A 6,000-nucleotide genomic window follows, 5' to 3' on the forward strand; every position below is an offset into this window, starting at 1 on the left:
TAAATTAGCCGGGCACGGTGGCGGGCGCCTGTAGTCCCAGCTACTCGGGAGGCTGAGGCAGGAGAATGGCTTAAACCCAGGAGGCGGGGCTTGCAGTGAGCTGAGATCTAGCCACTGTACTCCAGCCTGGGCGGCAGAGCGAGACTCCATCTCAAAAAAAAAAAAAAAAAAAAAAAAAAGAAGTACAAAAGAAGGACTGGCTCAAGAAGTTTAGAATAATGTTTTGAAACAAAGATGAATACAAGAGAAGGCATTATAGACATTATATAACCTTTACAGAATGTCACATGAATGCCAAGGTAATTTATCCCCTTCTCCACAGTGATTTGGTAGACACTGAGACAGGTATTGGGAATGGAGTGATGAAAAACTAGACTTCTCATCTCACAGATCGTACATTTTAGTCAAGAAGGTATAAAAAAAAAAAGCAGAAAATCTATACTAAAGATAATTTGAGATAATTAAAGGTGTTCTAACTACCAAGAGTAACCAGACAACATTAGATGCATAGGTCAGGGAAGGCCACAGTAAGGAGGTGGTGATCTTTGGGCTGAGATCTGTTTGATCAGAACAAGTCAGCCGCGTGAAGATCTTGGGAAAGGGAAAGTTCAAAACTGCACTGGCAAGAACAAGCTTGGCTGTTTGCAGAAATCAGAGTGTGGCGAAGTATTGTGAGCAGGGAGACTTAGGAGATCAGATGGGAGATGTAGCTAGGACCAGAATACAAAGATCTGGAAAGGTTTGGTAAAGAGTTTGGACTCTCATAACTGCAACAGGAAGCCAGCTGGAGATTTCAGGCAGGAGAATGACCTTATTCCATTTGTTTCCAAAAAACTGTGATGCTAAGAGAATATGCAAGAGAAATGAAAACATTTGCCCCCAGAAAAACTTGTACATGAATGTTTATACCAGCATTATACCAGAATGTTTATGATGAATGCATAAACAAAACATGGTTTATCTGCCTAATATCCAGACCCAACAAGAAGAATGATTATTTTTTCTTCCCCTCCCTGCTATCTCTAGTTATCTATTACAGAAAAAAGACCAAGAATGTAACCACACCTCAACACACCCTTTCACAAGATAATGTCTGTTTCTCAGACTCATTCAGATTCCAAAGAGACCATTATTTACCAGCTAATCTCTGTTTCACATCCATTCATTCTCCCTGGTAATAATTTATTGCTCCTCAACAGACTTTCTCTTCCTCCCCGACCCCATAACCTGTTTTACCAGGATCCAAGCCCTGATTCTTTCTGCAACCTCAAGATGGTATTGTTGATGTAAAAGGAAGAAGCTGAAGCAAAATTAATATAAGTAGAGCATTTATTTGGGCCAAGGTGGAAGATTCCAACCAGGATCATAAGTTGCCCTGAATATACACTCTAGCAGTATATAAGTTATATAGCAGTTACAAGGTGATTTTTAAAGGCAAAAAATGGGGACAGGGAGTGAGCTGGTGTAAAGTTGTTTGTCAGGAATTCTCATTGGTTTTCAGAAATAGTATTGATTAGTGATAGGCTATACGTGGTTAAGCTGTAGGGTGTGGGTTATATTATAGCATTTGGTGTGGCATTGTTAGGTTAATTGATAGCTATTTGTGGCAATAGCAAGCAGTTTCAAGAGATGAATACAGGGAGCTCATACAGGGGAGTAGCGTGTGATTTCTGTCTCATTTTAATGCTTCCATTGGCCTAATAATTTGAAAGAGCTCACATTCGTTCTTCTCATGAAAGTTCTTTTCTTTCCTCAGTGTATAAGCTTCTGCACCTGACAGGGAGGTTGGATCTTCATTCTGAAAGCTCTTATGTATACACATTAAATAAATTTGTATGCTGCTTCTCCTATTATTCTGCCTCGTGTCGGGAATTTTCAGTGAAACTCTAGAGGGCAAAATGAAAGTTTTCCTTGGCCCCTACAGAAGAAAGAAAGATCTAAAAACTTGGATCACTCCAAAATTCAGGGGTCAGACCTGAGAGGGAACCAGAAAAGGAAACTCAGGAGTGGCAAGAGAGATTAAAAAAAAAAAAAAATCCAACAATTGTGGTGTCCTGGAGCCAAATGAAAAGAGTGGAGGAGAAGAGAGAAAGCAACAGTGTCAAATAATGCTGCTAGGATTGACACCTGAATTTGACATTAAAACAACCTTGATAGAACAATTTAGATGGATTGGTGAAGCAAAAACCTGATTAGAGTGGATTCAAGAGCTAACAGGAAGAGATACTAAAGACACCAAGTACAGACTGAACTTTCAAGGACGTTTGCTGTAAAGACGTAAACCAAAAATAAAATTCTAAGCCTCCCCAACCAACCAAATGGACCCCTCCTCCCAGTCAAGGGCATTCCAAAGTTAACCTAAAAAGCTAGTTCAGGCCATGATGGGAAGTGGGGGTTGGACATGCCTCATTATACCTTCCTCCCTTTGGAATTCAGACACAGCTCACCAGCATTAACATTACAACAGAGCTCTTAAGAATGACAAAAATAGACTTTTTGTAGAAATGAGGCACCAAATTCCAGCCTGACTCTAGTGTAGCATCGTGTGACAGACAGCAGGCCTTGAAGAAATTGAAGCATTAGCTGGGTGTGGTGGCTCATGCCTGTAATCCCAGCAATTTGGTAGGCTGAGGCAGGCAGACCACTTGAGGTCAGGAGGTCAAGACCAGCCTAGGCAACATGGTGAAACCCTGCCTCTACCCAAAAATACAAAAATTAGCCAGGTGTGGTGGTGCATGCCTGTAATCCCAGCTACTTGGGAGGCTGAGGCATGAGAATTGCTTGAACCCCAGAGGCAGAGGTTACAGTGAGCAGAGATGGTGCCACTGTACTCTGGCCTGGTTGACAGAGTGAGATTCTGTATCAAAAAAAAAAAAAAAAAGGAAAAAGAAAAAATATTAAATTAAAAAAAAAAAAAAATAAATATTGAAGCATTTTACCCCAAAATGAAAAACTCTACACTCTGTGGAGAAACTCCATTCCTTTCCAGGTCTTTTCCCTGATCCAGGAGACAACTAAGAGTCGGGCACCTTTTTAGATCTGATAAGAGCTCTGAAACCTGCTACCTAGAGGCCTCATCTACATGATAAAACCTTGGTCTCCAAAACCCTTTATCTTAACCCAGATGTTCTTTTCTATTGATTCCAGGTCTTTAGATAATAACTCCTTTAACCAATTGCCAATCAGGAAATCTTTGAATCCACCTATGAATGACCAGGAACCCCTGCCTACTTCAAGTTGTCCTGCCTTTCTGGACCAAACCAATGTACATCTTCTTACATGTATTGATTGATGTCTTATGTCTCCCTAAAATATATAAAATCAAGCTGTAGCCATACCACCCCTGGGCACATGTTCTCAGGATCTCCTGGGGCTGTATCACAAGCCATTGGTCATTCATGTTTGGCTCAGAATAAATCTTATCAAATATTTCAGCGTTTGACTCTTTGTATTGACAGAGAGGAGAGAGATGGCATAATAGCTCATCAAGAGAAGTTTTTGTTTCTGGTTTTTCTTTTCTATTAAAAAAAAGTGCTGGGCATCCTGGCTTACACCTGTAATCCTAGCACTTTGGGAGGCTTAGGTGGGTGAATCACATGAGGATAACATGTCAAAACCTCATCTCTTCTGAAAATACAAAAATTTGACAGGTGTAGTGAGGCACACCTTTGGTCCCAGCTACTTGGGAGGCTGAGATGGGTGGATTGCTTGAGCTGAAGAGATGGAGGTTGTGGTGAGTCGAGATGGTGCCACTGCACTCCAGCCTGGACAAGAGAGCAAGACCCTGTCTCAAAAAATAAAATAAAATAATAAAATAAAATTGGGATGGAGGAGAGAAAGTGTACAATTATTGGGCTGCATTGAGATCCTTGAGTAGCCTAGAAGGGATGGCATCTGATGCATTCATTTTAGGGCTGTCCTAGGACAGAATTGTGTTCAGTTCATCCATAGGAACCCGTGTAAAACAAAATTGGAAAAGAGTGGGCTTTGGGATTTTGATTTAATTTTAAGACTGTGGGGGCTTTACTATCTTGTACATTAGCTAAAAGGATGAAGGAGATTCATTATTTGTATTTGGGGGTTTTTTGGAGACAGAGTCTCCAAAAAAGTTGCCCAGGCGGGAGTGTAGTGGCGTGATCTCAGATCACTGCAACCTCTGCCTCCTGGGTTCAAGCAATTCTTGTGAATTGCCTCTTGAGTAGCTGGGATTACAGGCATGCACCACCATGACCAGCTGACTTTTCTGTTTTTAGTAGAGACAGGGTTTCGCCACATTGGCCAGGTTGGTCTCGAACTCCTGTCCTCAAGTGATTTGCCTGCCTTAGCCTCCCAAAGTGCTGGGATTACAGTGTGAGCCACTGCACCCCTGGCCATTCTTTGTATTTAAATGTCACGCTGGGAATTTGATAATGAAGGGGAATTTGTATTGTTCAAATTTTAGGTTTTTAAATATTGTTGACATTTTCTTATTTGGCATCATGCTACTAGGCTCATTGTATACCCACTGTTGTTGAACTCTAGTTATGTCCTAATATTTTTCTTAGGACAGTCCTAGTTTATGGTTTATTTGTCAGAGTAATTATTGACAGCTCTCCCTTCCACTCTCAAAATTGTGCCAGTTTGTTTTATAAATGCCAAAGTCCAAACTCTAGCTGAGGTGGTAGGAAAAAGGTTAGGGAGCAATATTTTGGCTAATACATAGTATGGCCATGACCCATTTCAGAGGTTTTTTCAAGCATAAGATGAATAGCCCACCAGAGGTCCCACAAGGAAATTCAAAGTACAAAATGTCATTGTATCTGATTATAACTGTAGGTCCTTTACCTACAGCGTCCTTTACCTACTGGCACCAAGATACCAGGTTGCAGCAGAGAAAGAGATGTAACATAGGGCCACTGAACGAGCAAATGGGAGGAAACCTCTCTGTCTCTCTTGGAGTTTGGGGATAAGAGTTTTCAAGGGTTTTGGAGTGGGCCAAAGCATGGAGATTGTTGATTGGTTGAAAAGCGCAGAGTGAAGTGATGGGACAGGAAGATAAGGAAACTGTTTCCTCATGCTGATTTGGTCCCTCTGTGGGGGTCTTTAAACTGGTTGGCATCAGCTGTTTCCCTGGGATTTGGGATCTAAAAAACACCTTAAGCAATTCATAAGCAAAAGCCATATTATTCTAACATCAGAGATCCTAACTGTAGGAACAGTGAGAATGCAAATAGTCAGCATCTAATGTTACTTTCAGTTACAAGAAAGAGGGCAAAGCACAGCCTGATTAATTATAGCTGCTTAATTGTAACTATATATCTGTCCAGAATTCTTGTTAACCCTGTGAGGACAGCCTGATAATTACGGAGATTTGTAGTACATATACACATAGGGTGACTCTGAGGGTAGTGGCTGATGTAGGGACAATGGTTTCTTTTTTAACAGCTTTATTGAGATACAATTCACATACCAAACAATTTACCCATTTAAAAATATACAGTTTGGCCAGGCACTGTGGCTCATACCTGTAATCCCAACACTTTGTGAGGCCGAGGTGGGTGGGTGGCTTGAGCCCAGGAGTTCAAGACCAGCCTGGGCAACATGGCAAAACCCTGCCTCTACAGAAGATTTATAAATTATCTAGGCATGGTGGTGCACACTTGTAGTCCTAGGAACTCGGGAGGCTGAGGCAGGCAGATCACTTGAGCCCAGGAGGTTGAGGCTGCAGTGAGCCATGTTCATGCCACTGCACTCCAGCCTGGGCAACAAAGTGAAACCCTATCTCAAAACAAAACAAAACAAAACAAAACAAAACAGTACAATTCAATGGTTTTCAGTATATTTTAAAGGCTATGCAAAATAATAATAATAAAATATTTAAAAAAAAGAAAGCTATGGAACCATCACCATGGTTTTAGGACATTTTCATCCTCAAAAGAAACCCCACGCCCATTAGCAGTCATTTTCTCCACTGCCTCCCTACCCTCTCCCACCACCCTAGGCAACCACTCATCCACCTTC

The 6,000-nt window shown here is 41.3% G+C and overlaps 1 long non-coding RNA gene across 2 annotated transcripts in view; it reads left to right on the top strand.

The window, feature by feature from the left end:
• The window catches only part of LOC135967281 (uncharacterized), a 39,674-nt gene extending 36,245 nt beyond the window's left edge, over nucleotides 1-3,429 (top strand). The window contains exon 3 of one of the 2 annotated variants that reach the window (XR_010581265.2): nucleotides 3,148-3,429. This is a non-coding gene — a long non-coding RNA (uncharacterized lncRNA). Of the gene's footprint in view, nucleotides 1-1,756; nucleotides 2,295-3,147 lie in introns of those variants that run through there. The other variant, XR_012423677.1, reaches the window with a different exon arrangement.
• The last annotated feature ends 2,571 nt before the right edge of the window (nucleotides 3,430-6,000 follow it).

The sequence above is a fragment of the Macaca fascicularis genome, chromosome 14 (genome assembly GCF_037993035.2).
Source record: "Macaca fascicularis isolate 582-1 chromosome 14, T2T-MFA8v1.1".
Lineage (NCBI taxonomy): Eukaryota > Metazoa > Chordata > Mammalia > Primates > Cercopithecidae > Macaca > Macaca fascicularis.